The sequence below is a fragment of the Polyodon spathula genome, unplaced genomic scaffold, assembly GCF_017654505.1.
Source record: "Polyodon spathula isolate WHYD16114869_AA unplaced genomic scaffold, ASM1765450v1 scaffolds_3949, whole genome shotgun sequence".
Classification (NCBI taxonomy): Eukaryota; Metazoa; Chordata; class Actinopteri; order Acipenseriformes; family Polyodontidae; genus Polyodon; species Polyodon spathula.
This window is the reverse complement of record NW_024475406.1, coordinates 1-13,132: the sequence shown is the minus strand read 5'-3', so window position 1 is coordinate 13,132 and position 13,132 is coordinate 1. Positions and strand designations below refer to the sequence as shown.

The 13,132-nt window shown below is 38.4% G+C and overlaps 1 long non-coding RNA gene across 1 annotated transcript; it reads left to right on the top strand.

Annotated features, from left to right (window-relative positions):
• Positions 1–6,320: 6,320 nt before the first annotated feature.
• LOC121312466 lies at positions 6,321–12,591 on the top strand. Its single transcript, XR_005949839.1, has 2 exons — positions 6,321–6,500; positions 12,200–12,591. It is a non-coding gene; the product is annotated as an uncharacterized LOC121312466 (long non-coding RNA).
• Positions 12,592–13,132: the final 541 nt, after the last annotated feature.

Here is a 13,132-nt window from a genome sequence, read left to right as displayed (position 1 = left end):
TGCTGCTGCACGCTTCTGTGCTGTCAGAGCCAATTTATCACTCTCAGACAAGAGGCAGTGTTTGTCATGCAATGTTAGGGTTTAATAAAACGCAGTGAAAACTCATTATGGGTAGGTAAACCAGTGACGCAGGATCTGCATTGTTCATGGAACATTAGGCAGTGTTGGAGATGCAGAAGTGCTTCATGAAGACAGCTTGCTCATTTAAAATCTTAGGAAAGCAAAAAAAGAACATATCCTGACTATTCATCAACAAACACTACAGCATTGCCTTTTTTATTTGTGTTATTAACCAGGTAATATAATGAGAAAATGTACGGGTGCATAAAGTCAATAAACATAAATTAACATCTATTACAAAAAGTCTAATGTACTATTTCCTGTTTTTTAATTACATTTTCATCTCTAATTCAGTTCAGGCAACAGTACAAAATATATAACAATTACTAGCGCTAATATTATTTTATTGATTGATTGGTTTAGACACAAATGTTTTGCTACTGTCTGCTACATTGGCAGAGCAGGCAGGTTCTAAATAATTTGTACTACATTACATGCAGATGTGAAATGCACAGTGGAGGAAGGTGAGTTTTGAAGACTGAAGTTTTGTAATTTTTTTTCTTTGGATCCCTTACTGCCTTGTAATAACCCTATCTGGTGAAGCCACAAAGGCTGCAGCAGCCACAGGATCCACACAGCCCGAGTTTGTCAATACCTGCTCCCTGGTGAGCATCGTGAGCTGAGTCATAATGCAGCTCTCAGCAGGGAGATCACAGTCAGATAATATGAACTGCAGTATTTTGCTTGTATTCTAGGTCAGACAACAGTAAGAGAAATTTGAGAAGAGTTTAGTGCATTAACTAATCCGTAGCCCCAGTTTGAAGTAGGAAAAAGAGGATATACTTTTACAACCTGGTTTTGGTCATCTGCAAGCAGTCTATAGACTTTATGGACAAGCAGGGGCCAACAGTAGTGTCACAGTACAGAGTGCATCATACAGTGTACGTCTGAGGATTTAGTTCACTCTCTTTATCCTAAGTGCTTGTGAAATGTAAAAGGCTTGCGAATCGGCAGTGGATGCTCAGTGGAGCGTGGTAATGACTCCCTGCATGAGTGCCTGGGCAGGTCTCCTGATGAGACTGGGAACCTGGCCTTGCATTATTCATTAAAACCGAGCTGTAATTGGCGTCAAGACTCCAGAGACAGTGAACTCCTTATCAGGACACATCCTCCTCTTACTCTGCAAACAGCCTGAGGGCTACAGACAGGCAGAGACTATTGGAGAAAGGGTTATCTTTGATTGCTCCCTGTCTCTTGTCAAAATGATGTATATTTTTATCAGTTCTTTTTATGACTAAAGACGGCAGCCTTAAACATCTTTCTATTCTAAGGTTTTTCAAAAATAAGCAGATGAGTGTCTAATGCATTTCATCATTGGTTCTGTTTGCTTCTGGATGCATTTCTTATTTGCTATAAAGTTGGGGTATGGTCACAGTCCTGGTGAGGCATTCCAGTCTGTGTCTCATCAGTAAAATTGAATTATTAACCACTTGCAGACCTGGCTGGAGGTTTAACTGGCTCATTTAAACAGAGGGTTTGAACAAAGAGCTGGACAGCATATTTACCTTTGGGTTCCTGGCAAAAGCATTCGGGGAAACCAGATATCGCAGGAACGAGTTTTGTTTTAAGTCTGACTTCATGTCTGTTGACGTAAGGTCAATCCAAAGAGGTCAGACTATTGTTTGTCTTCTGCCTTATGCTGTGCATTATAGATAACGAAAGGACAAAGTGACTCTTCAGGTTAACACTCAAGGACTGTGCCGAAACCTCAACCTCAACCTCAGTGTTCTGCTCACTGCTGGTCAATCGGTTTTTCTCTGCCTAACAAACGACTTGGCTGCTAATGGTTTCGTGCTTAATAAATTGCAAAGTAATGGATAGCCGCACAGCTGATACAGATTCATCTTGCTGTCATGGGCTACAGTATGTCTTGGCAGCTCCAAGTATAAACGTTTAATTAAAAAAAAAAAAAAAAGAAATTAAATGCTGAGGTGTACGGGGTTGTATATTGACATCCCGCATCATATTTATTTATTTGTGTGTGGTTTGGCTCGGGTCACCGATTGTGAATGATAGCTATATATTCTGCTCTGTATTTTAGTGGTGCCGTTTCTGTGCAGTATCCGCATATTGTGGCACTGCTGCTGACTTATCTGCCAATCAGTCTGCAATGGCCACGCCTCACAATTTGGAAACCCGGCTATACAGATGGAGTTTTGGGCGTGTTTCCTCTTCTGTGAAGGTGGGGTGGCTTACGAGTTCCTACTTCTTATTATCTGTGCAGTGGATAGTACCCTGATGAAGGCACATGTTTTGGTGCATTTTATGTTTTCACTTTTGTGACAAATATTAGATTAATTAAATCTGGGGCTTATCAATCATTTTTGTTTTGTGGGGGGAAAAAAACAAAACATGGTACTGTTTGTTTTAATTCACAAGTTAGATATTTCTTGTGGGATCCTACCCATAACTGATATGGATGTAGTAATTTTGATTCTTTTTTTATTATTTTTTTGGACAATTAAAGTATTGGGGGATTTTATGCCAGTAATTTAAATATAAATCAGATTCCTGGTAAGAGTGGCCTGAATGGAGGTATTCAATATACCTGTTTCAGCAGACAACCCTAGATTATTGACTTCAGTTCATTTCTTGTCCTATTTGGTTCTTTACACAGGGATCCTCTTCTCACGTTCTGCACACAATTGATTCTGACTGAAATCCCCACGCTCTCAGATCGTACTGACAGTTCTACCCATGGAGCGCTTTGCAATCACAGTTTGCCTGATGCACTGTATATAGGTCATGCAGTGCATTACATAAGGAGGAAAAGGGAAAACTTTGGGAACTTTGTTCAGAATTGGTGACAGTTTTAAATAAATAATCATCATTCACCCCTGCAGTGTGAATAGTTAAATATCTAGAAGTTTAGTTCATCTGTATTCAGTGCTCGCAGAGAATCCCTTCATTTATTCACATTTCAGACTTTTCCAGAAGTGGTGCTATGACTCCCCTCATGGTATATTGTCACTCTGCAGTAGTGGGAGTGTAACTGCTCCCAGTAAACGTACTATTTTAATACCATCTTTGTTAGCCTGAAGCAGAGTACAAGCTGCCCTTCAGCCCTTCTGTAACAAAGAGCAGCTGAATGCCTCCCCCACTTTAACCTGCTGTGATTAGCCCTGCATGCCTAAAAAGAAAAAAAAAATCCCTTGCTGCAACTCAGCTGATTAGTGAGCTCCGATTCTGCTAATCAGATGACTTTTTAAAAGCAGTTGGACTCGGATGCACATAGCACTCTAATTAAAGCCTTGCCTAGGAGAGAGATTACAATATTATTGTGGTGCTCTGAGGTAAAGCTCATTGTTTCAGGGATGTTTTTGCAGTTCTGTATAAAATCAAATGACATTGCATGTTTTCTGGGCTATGATAACAGTTCTTTCCATTTTGCTTTTCAGTTTGCTGGTTAGTCAGTATATTGACAATACAGTGTAAACTGTACATGTACTCACAGACAAATCCATATGCACAGACTGGCCATTAAATATATCTGTTTGGTAAGAGATGCATATACAGAAACACAGCAGAGAGATTGCTGTAGTCTAGTAGGGCACTATCCCATCTGATTATCTGAAAAGCAATTTGGTTTGTGTAAAGTCTTAATGAATAATTACCACATTTGTATGTAAAAATGTAAAGAATGCCATTTGCACTTGCATGTGAGAGCATGCCTTGCTTTGTGAGGGTAAAATGGCATAAAACAAGCCAGAATTCTCCCAATGGGAACATGAAAATAATAGCTACTGAATATAAGAGCAATGAAATCAGTCTGAATTTAACATTGGCAAGCAGTATTGTCCTTTCTATTTCCTCCCCTTTTTACCATGTGGGTGCTGTTACAGTTTCTAGGTATCAATTGTACAGTTTGGCAATCTGCAGTTCCTGCTTTTCCCCAGTTTCTACAGGTGGGGTGGGACTTCTGTACAGGGAGTTAAAGTGATTACAAGTCTTTTTATAAACCATTAACTCATAATCTCCACTGCTTCCCAGAGATGACTCCCAGTTCTTTGTCATCCTGCAGCTGTGTTAGACTGAGGGGAATCAATCCTTTTACACAGTTTTACGGGTTGCAATACTTAAAATACCAAATAACTTCCTCTTCACATTCTAACTTCTTATTACAAAGGTTATGTGATCAAAAAGACAGGCTGCTTGTGTATTGCACTTAAAGAATGAGAAAGAGCAGACCAGGAAGGTTATAGTTTGATTTACTTGTATTGAGGTGACCTTCAGTCAGGCCAGTTAGCAAGTTCCAAGGCAGGGTCAAAGTGTCCCCTTCTCTGATGATGCACTGTGATATCATCATAACCTTAAAGAGAGAGCATGTCATTGAAAGAGGGTCAGACAGCACTGGCAGAACGGACTGTGAGATAATTACTAATTGAACATGCAGATGTTTTCCCAAGGCTTGTAATATTTAATTTTAGCATTTAACACTTTGGTCTGTACCACTTTTGCTTTAGCTTCTCATTGAAAAATATTTCTCTGCCAGAAGAATATTTTAAAACAGTCATACAGTAAGATACTGCAAACATTCAGTGCAAAAAATGCAGGTGATGTCTTTCTGCATCTTTGACTCATCTGTCGGTTATAGGTGACGTTTGTGCTTTAGCTACATCATCTGTATAACTCCTGCTGGCTAAATCTGAAAATCAGAAAGGCATTGTTTCCCATGGTTCCAAATGAAAGTCAATTTGAACCCCACATACAACTGCTGACTGCACAAACTAAAACTAGTTGCTTGCAAGAAGCAGCCTGTGGAAATAATCAGAGCGGTGGAAAAGGGCATAGGTTATCTCAATTCAATGTGTGATGTTTCCTTCCAAAGGTCAAATAAATGAATCCTTTTAATGTTTTTGCTTTCAATTTTGCAGTGGTCAGCACCAAGTGAGAAATAGTGAATGGATATTTGAATAGGAAATTAAACACGTCAATGGCACAATGTAATTTTGTATCTATTTATTCAACTTTAGGCAGACATACAGTAATCTGGAGCAGATTGCATTGCAAGCCAAGATAATTGTGCTCCCATTTATCACTCATACCATTTTATAATTCATTGTTCCATTCATTTATCACATGCCAATGTGGCCAGCCAGCTTAAATCTGTCTCTACTGGCTGCCTGTACTCTCATGTCAATCTTTGGACAAATTAGCCAATTGACTATCAAAAAAGAAACAGTATTCCTACAGATGCTCAGTGACTTCAAAGAAATTGCAATTTGTAGGTTGGTTTGTAAAATAAGTTCTGGACATACTGTAAAATGTTGGTGCCTGTGTAAAGGGTTACAGCTGGGATGGAGGATTTTATTATGTGAGATGTGTTTCTTGTGAAGTTGTCCCTGTTATATAAATGGACTATTCCATTGCTATGGTATGTGTTCAGAATTCAGACTTGGGATTCAGTGTGTATACTTACTTGCAGACGTGCCGATCATTCATTTCTACTGGCAAAGAATGATGGATTTTCCCTGGAGAACATTGCCTGATTTGCTGACTGTGGAAACACTGAATCTAATTGACTTTTTAATTAAATGCCAGCCACCTTTCATGGATTGACTTGAATTATGGAACCGTCATTAGCATCGTTCGTACGGTTGCTAAATATTTGATCAGAAAAGTATTATTGTTTCACCCTGCTGTTTTTCTTTTGCTGATCCTACAGACTCATGGGTTCCTGTGTTTTTACATGCATTTGAAACCTATGGTAGTAATTTCTTTTTATGCATGTAGCACTCGTCTTCGCTGAATGCTAGGCCAGCCCTTCCAAAAGACACAGTAAAAGTTTTAGTTTTTCTAACAGTGTTACATCACTTTATTGCAGGTATAAAGACAAATGCCCAATCGTGACATATAATTGACTGCATAATAGAGAAGCGAGCAGCAGCACAGCTTACAAGATATAAATGTAATAAACAAAAAGGAATTCTCAATATATTTTAAATGCTGTCTAGGCTATCAGTAACCATGGAAGAAAGGTGGGAATTGCTGTGTACCGATCATTCTAAATGGACCTTTCACATATCAAACCGTTCCATGAGCATGAACCTCAATGTATTGCGATATGTCTAGATATATACAGTATAATAAGTGATATCCTTTTCTGGCCATCCATTCCAAACAATGTTTTAGCTCATGACAAGTTTCCCTCATGGAAACCTGGATGTTTGCTCATGCCTTTTCTTGGAATAGCAGTGGAAGCTGACAAAAATAAAACATAAATGACCTGGAACGTAGAGGAAAATGATCCGTGGATGATTCTGTAACTGCACTGCTTCTTTATTATTTGTCAGGTGGATCTTGTCTGTGGTGACCATCTTCTTGAGAGGTACCAGTCATTGAGAGAAGTTCAAAGTACCATTGGAGAGAGTGCTATCCAGGTTGGTATTGGGTGTGCATACAGTATTGAAAGTAATTCACAAAATCATGCTGGTGTTGAAAATATTGCCAGATTTTGTAACAGTGGGCTTAACAATGTTATCCTCAGTCCTACTACAATGTACCTTAACAGCAATGTGTAATAGTACTTGAAGTGAGGCTAATACATTCTAAAACATTAAGTGCAGATTTACAGTTCTTCAAAGATCATTTTACATACTGTTAATTGACATCATTTCTCCAGATGGTTTTACACATCAATGGTGATATCATTTCTTTACCCATTGTTGAAAATCTGTATATTTCTTTTCATTTGTATTAAATCAGCTGGGAGACCATTTAATTACTCTATCCTAGTGCTGCTGCATTTGCTTTATTTGCTTAAAAAAAAAAATACTGTCCAGAGGTCTGACACCATGATTTAAACTATTGTGTTGCACATTAGATAACATATGTGTAAGTGGAATGACCTTGAAACAGATGGTGTCACCCTACTGGTGCATGTCCGCTTCATCATTACAAGCACGCAACCTGAAATGTAATAGCTTTCCTTCTGACATTGACTCCAGTACATTATGTGAGGAAATTGCTTTATATATTGATTCGCAAGCTGTAAACAATGGGTGTGGGCTTGACATTAATCTATATTGTAAAGCTATCAAATGCTAATCATAACTATTGCAGCACTTCGGAGAATGTCAACTTTTTGGTGCCAGTATAGGTGGCTTGTTCATTTGGTCCACTGTGTCATATGCTGAAATGCTGCTTCAGGAAAATCCAAAATAATTAATGGGTACGACCCAGGACTAAGTTTAGCTTTGGTTCGATAGCTTGAGAGCAGACCAACACTGACAATAGACCCCCTATAAGTGTTGGCTTAGTTCAGATCTGATTTGCTGTACCATAACATAATGAAAAAAACCCTCTCTTAATCCAACCACAGCAATATCGCACCCCATAACACAGATATAAAGTATGAGGTTATACTATCAATGGCTGATACTCTCTGTGCTGTTTCAGAATTTCGGGCTGAGTTTTTTATTTATTCTTTTCCTGATGGCTGGGTAGCAGCTGTTTTTGTGTGAAACAACAATTGGAGACAATTGGCATTTCCCGGGCAACAGTCTCATGGGTTTACTTTCTTTGCATGCTTGAGAGAGCAGCTTGAAGAAGCATTAGGATCAGCTAAGGCAGCATAAGAACAGCACAGCGCTTTGCCACTTGCAAATATCTACTGGTACTTGCATGCTAGGAAGTTAATAATTCTACAGTAAAGAGGTTAGTCATTTATTACACAACCCCTTAAGGATTAGTGGACTTTTACAACAGGTAAAGTAAGGTACAACAGGTAAGGTAAGGGAGAGAGCGTGAACGTGAGAAACCCCCCTTTTTGTATTCCTTTCAGAAGTTTTAATTTTGACATCTGATTTAACTGTATTTGAGACTGAACAGTAAATGTTCCCTTGCACAGCTTTGCCAAAAAAGTTTGGCTGGATGTACCGTTCATATGAGGACAGCAGAAATATTTTAAAAAGCAGGGCACTAGTGCCTGTCATTACAATGTTCAAGTTGGGCTCAGCTGTAAGGGGAGATAGAGGTAATTCTTTAAAAGCTTCCAATTTGTTTTCCTCAATTTCAGCAGAGCCCTTTAACACTGTTAAAACTCCCCCTTTCTTTGCAGGGGGTTATAGCCCAAAGAAATGGATCTACTAGCAGTAATTCGATAGATACATGATGGATGGAGTTCTAATGCTTAATTCATGTCATCACCGTTGCAAGAAAAAAACAGTACAATGGAATTAAATAGTAGACCCACTGGTACCCAGAGAACAGTTGTGTGTATTAAAATGATCTCTGTAGATAGGCAATTGTTATTTTTTTACTAAACAAATAAGTAAAAGTGTTTGAATAAAAGTAAGGTCCTCTTTTCTGTGATCTCAATGAGATAGCATTGAGTCTGCACTGTTTTGCAGATTGCAGCTTTTGTATGATCTGCAAACTCTTGAGACTAAGGAGGATTGACAGTTTTATAGCAGGTGGATTTATTTTACAGTTAAACTCATCCCAGGTTCATACAATTTAATCTCACTGCAATCTTATATAAAAAAAAAAGGAAAAAAAAATGTCCCTGGAGTTATTTGTGACTAATGGTGCTTGACAAGTTCTATTATGGAGTGATGCCGGATTATGTCCATTGCACTGTATTTATAAAATCAGTGGGAGGAGGGGTTCGTGACATTGTCACTTGTGCTTAATGTTAGCTTTCATTTTCTATTAAATGCCTGTTTCGTAGCTCTTGCTTCTCTTTTTTAGACTTATTTTGTCCATGAATAAAAACTCAGTCTCTCAAATAAAGGAATAATGCATCGTCTGCAAATATTTCCTACAGGCAAAACACATCAAGGCAAACAAAAAGAGCTGAAGAACTTTTTTTCAGAAGTTAAGGTCTTTGAGTTTGGGGGGGGGGGGGGGGGGGGGGGGGTTTGTGTAGTGCTTTGTGTGTAGTGCTTTGGCATTCAAATTGACAGAAATGGCAACATTCAATCCATGGGGGACAGGGTGGTGCTGCATGTTCGTTTTGTTTCCCATTCCCACAGCAATCAGGACAACTAAGGGTTGCCGTTTGTTTTCTATAAAAGCATGTTTAATTAATGGCATGAAGAGGTTTGTGCTTTTCCTTTTCCTATTTGTTTTCTCTGACTACAGTGCTACCAACACCTGACTCTCGCCAGTTTAGTGTCAATAAACATAAGTGCCTTGGTTGGTTTTAAATAAATTACTGGAACACGTCCTCCTAATAAGAAGATGAAGATGAAGAATGGGCAGAGAGACAGACAAGTCTTCCTCTACCCCAACATATCAGTAACATGTGCTGAAGAAGGTCCTTATGCATACAGTATGATGCCTCCACCATACCATCAGATGGGACTATTCAGCCCCAGTGTGGGATTATAATCTGTTGTTCTGGTAGAGTTTAAGGATAGGTGAATGAGTTGGGTTTTCTTCTTTCATAAGTTTGCAAATTTGAAAAACTCATCACCAAAATCTTCCAATATTCTGTGCAGCTCTTCTACCCTAATGATCCAAATATAAGTTAGATTAATTATATAAGTGTTTTATTACTCAAGCCATATTTGATTTGTATTACAAATGAATGGGTATCTCTTCTTTCTTGTGTAATTGGAATTGTAAAGAGATTTAGTAAATGTAGGCCTTTTCTTCACAAACATACTTATGACCTTCGGTTTGGAAATAAGCATTATTTTTGAGAGAGCAAGCGGTTTAATCTCAGTGTACATGAGCGAAAGCTAAACAAAACCAACTCTCCTCCCTAGAGGATTTATCTCAAGGGAAATTGTTGTACAGTACATCTCAGGACTAAAAAAAACAACATGTTCTTGTATGTAATAAATGCAGTAAAATGAGGAGGGTGTAAAACCCAGACACAGAGTTAACAGAAGAGTGCTATAAATGTTAACATCCCAAACTCAAGATTAAACCTTCATTATAATTATCGTCTGCATCCCCAGCTACTAGAAGAGGGAGGAGGCAGCCAAACACTTCTTCGAAGTGTAATCAAACTTATCCTGCACCTCAACTCCAGACTCGTGCCAACTGTTGTGAGGCAGATATGAAACCAAACCTTCATTCACATTCTTTGATTTATATTGGGATCTGCATCGTAGTTTGCATTCCAACTCTGTGATTACCCCGAGACCACTTGCTTTGATCGTCCTGGTCATCTTTTACGTACAGCAGCTGGTGTTTTGTTTTGTACTGATCTAGACTGTCTCACAGTGTGTATTGTCTCCTGTTGATGTGCTGGTAGAAACTGTCTGGCCAAAGTTCCCAGCGGATCCACTCAGCCCTTCTCCTGTGCTTCTGATTAGTTTGTTAATCTCTGTATGAGAACAGTGTTTTTTCAGAAGCAAGCCTGGAAACTTAAAGGGCAAACCTGTCCAGTCATCTTTACTCAGTTACTCAGGCGTTTCATTCCGTTTTCTGTTGGGCAGGCAGGGCAGAGGAGAAATCCATAGGCATAGAAAAAAAATATGGTTCGCCTGTGTAAGACAGAGCAAGTAAAATAATGTTGCTAACATCTGTAGTGACTTTCTTTTAAGGTTACAGACAGTTCACTGTCTGGAAATGTTTGCAAACGTGACTTTAGACTTTTCACCATAGGGGGAAGCTGTCTGAATTAATAAAAAAAATAAAATACTCTCTTCTGTGTTTCAAATTAAACCAGGGCTCCCTTGGGGTCACATGTGTAAAACACACTTCAGTGCAGACTGAATGATGCGAATATAAGACTGGGAGCATACAATACATTTATTATTTTGACTGAAGTAAAAATCCTGCAACAAAGCAATATCTTTGTTAAGGCACTTTTAGTGGTCTGATCTATTTATATCCTTATTTGACATGAATAAAAACATAATTTTATTGTGCTACAGACAGGCAGACTTATCCTAGGGGTGTGCAGGGAATTCAGATTTGAAGCTCCGTTCTGAAGTTAAGTTTGGTTGCCAGTCGCCCAGAGAGCTGTGCAAAGAAACAACGATGAGCAAGATTAGATTTTTTATGGTTTAATGCACATGGTGTGCAGATACAGGATGGTCTGAAGCTCAGTTTTTACAGGAAGTGACGTTTAGCAGATTTTTTATTATTATTATTATTATAATAATAATAATAATAATAATTGCAATGTTAGAGTCAGTTGTGGCATACAATAAGATACCCAGAATGTTGGTTTGTGTGCTATTCATAGTCAGTTCAGTCTCATACAGTACTCATGTTTTTAATATGTTGCTAGTATTCAATATAAGATTACCCAGCATGTTGGTTTGTTGCTAGTATTCAAACCCAGAACTCCTGTCTCATATCAGTTACTCTAAGCAGTAGAGCACACCGCAGCTTCATATGAGGCACATGGAGGTCATTTTTACCCCAGGTGTGCAAGCCTGTTTCTGAGCTGGGATTTAAAAAAGATGATCTTGTGCATTGTTTTGATCAGCTCTAATCCTTAGACTGCAATCTTCAGTACTTCGCACTAACTGTTGGGCTGCTGTGCCTCTGCCAAATAAATTCTGCTAGCACTGAGCAAATGCTTAGCAGAGGGGGTATACTTGACTGGTGAAGGCTATTTAAAGCAGTTTGCAGGAAGCCTAAGGAAGACTGGTCAAGCTTTCAGGGCACTGATGTATTTGACAGGCTATTTCCCTGAAGCCGAGGATAATGAGGACAGGGTCCATCAGCTTGCGGAACTGTTCCAGGATCAGCCTATCAGAGATAAGAAATGGTCCTCTCCTAAGCACAGCCCTGATCCGTCTATTGGAGAAGGTTACTGCGATGAAAACAATCTGATGTTTCAGGGAGCGTAGCCCTCCCTGCAGCAGTAAGGCAGAAAAACATTTTTAGTTTTTGTTTGTCAAGACTAAGTGTACTAAATCCCCTTTGGGTTTACTGCAGTATATACAATTATTTTTTTGTTTTTTTTCAGAATGTTCTGATTTTTTACTTTCATACTTGACTCTGTGTGGTGTGTGTTATTTATTTATTTTTTTGAGGTTCCAATATATAAGCTATTGCATATTTTTTATTATACTTGTCATTATTGCCTGAAGCTGAAAAATGTTGGTGTGATTCTCAGGTCTCTTGCACCTCGTTGTAACTGCTGTTTTTTATTTTTGCGTTTTTTCAGGATGGTCTCCTTGTTCTTCACTTTGGGCTTGTTCTGCCTCCAGGATATAAAGTGTAAATTGGACTGTCTGTGACGGGATCGTCTAGCACGTTGCATCTGTATAAAACACCTATGTGTTACCGCACAGTATCAGATGATGGCAACACCATTTTATGGATCGATGGAAAGACTAATGCAAGCACAAACATGTTTCTTATAAGAAAACTGGGAAAAAAAGAAGAATTTATTCATCTACTCAACCCCTTTGGTTTCATTCTGATTTGGGGATTTTGTTTTCTGGTAAACCTTGATATGCAACATCACTAGGTTTAATAAACTTGCTCCAGTACCAAGATTATTCCACTTGTGTAGAATAAAAACTGTTTGTTTTCCCAAAACTAGTAAGAAGAAAGTCAGATATACTCAGAAGCCCACAAAACACAGCCAGGGTTGAAATATTCTATATTTACTTTATATATATATCTATATATTATTATATTATATATATATAAATTATATCTATATATATATATATTTAATTATTATTTTTTTTTTTTAAATTTAATATATTATATATATATATATATATATATATCACTCATTCCACTTGTTCTGAAAAGTGGGAGCGATATGCTTACAGTAGGTGAAACGACCCCTTGTCTGTTCTAAACTGTACAAGGAAATTGATTAATTGGACCAATTAAGATTCTAATAAGCACTTAATTGGTCCAATTAACGTAATTTCATCTACCGTGGAAGAAAAACCAGGACAGGACAGCAAGCCCCTCCAGGGGACCATGGTTGAGTAGCACCTGCATGAGGACTGTAAGATGTAGTATTTACCGCAATGCAAAACTAGCTAATCTTCCAATATGCTGGTTAAGGCACAAGGGTTGAGTAGTTTCCGTGGGGTGGGGCTGAGAGAGAGAGAGAGGAGAGAGAGAGAGAGACTTT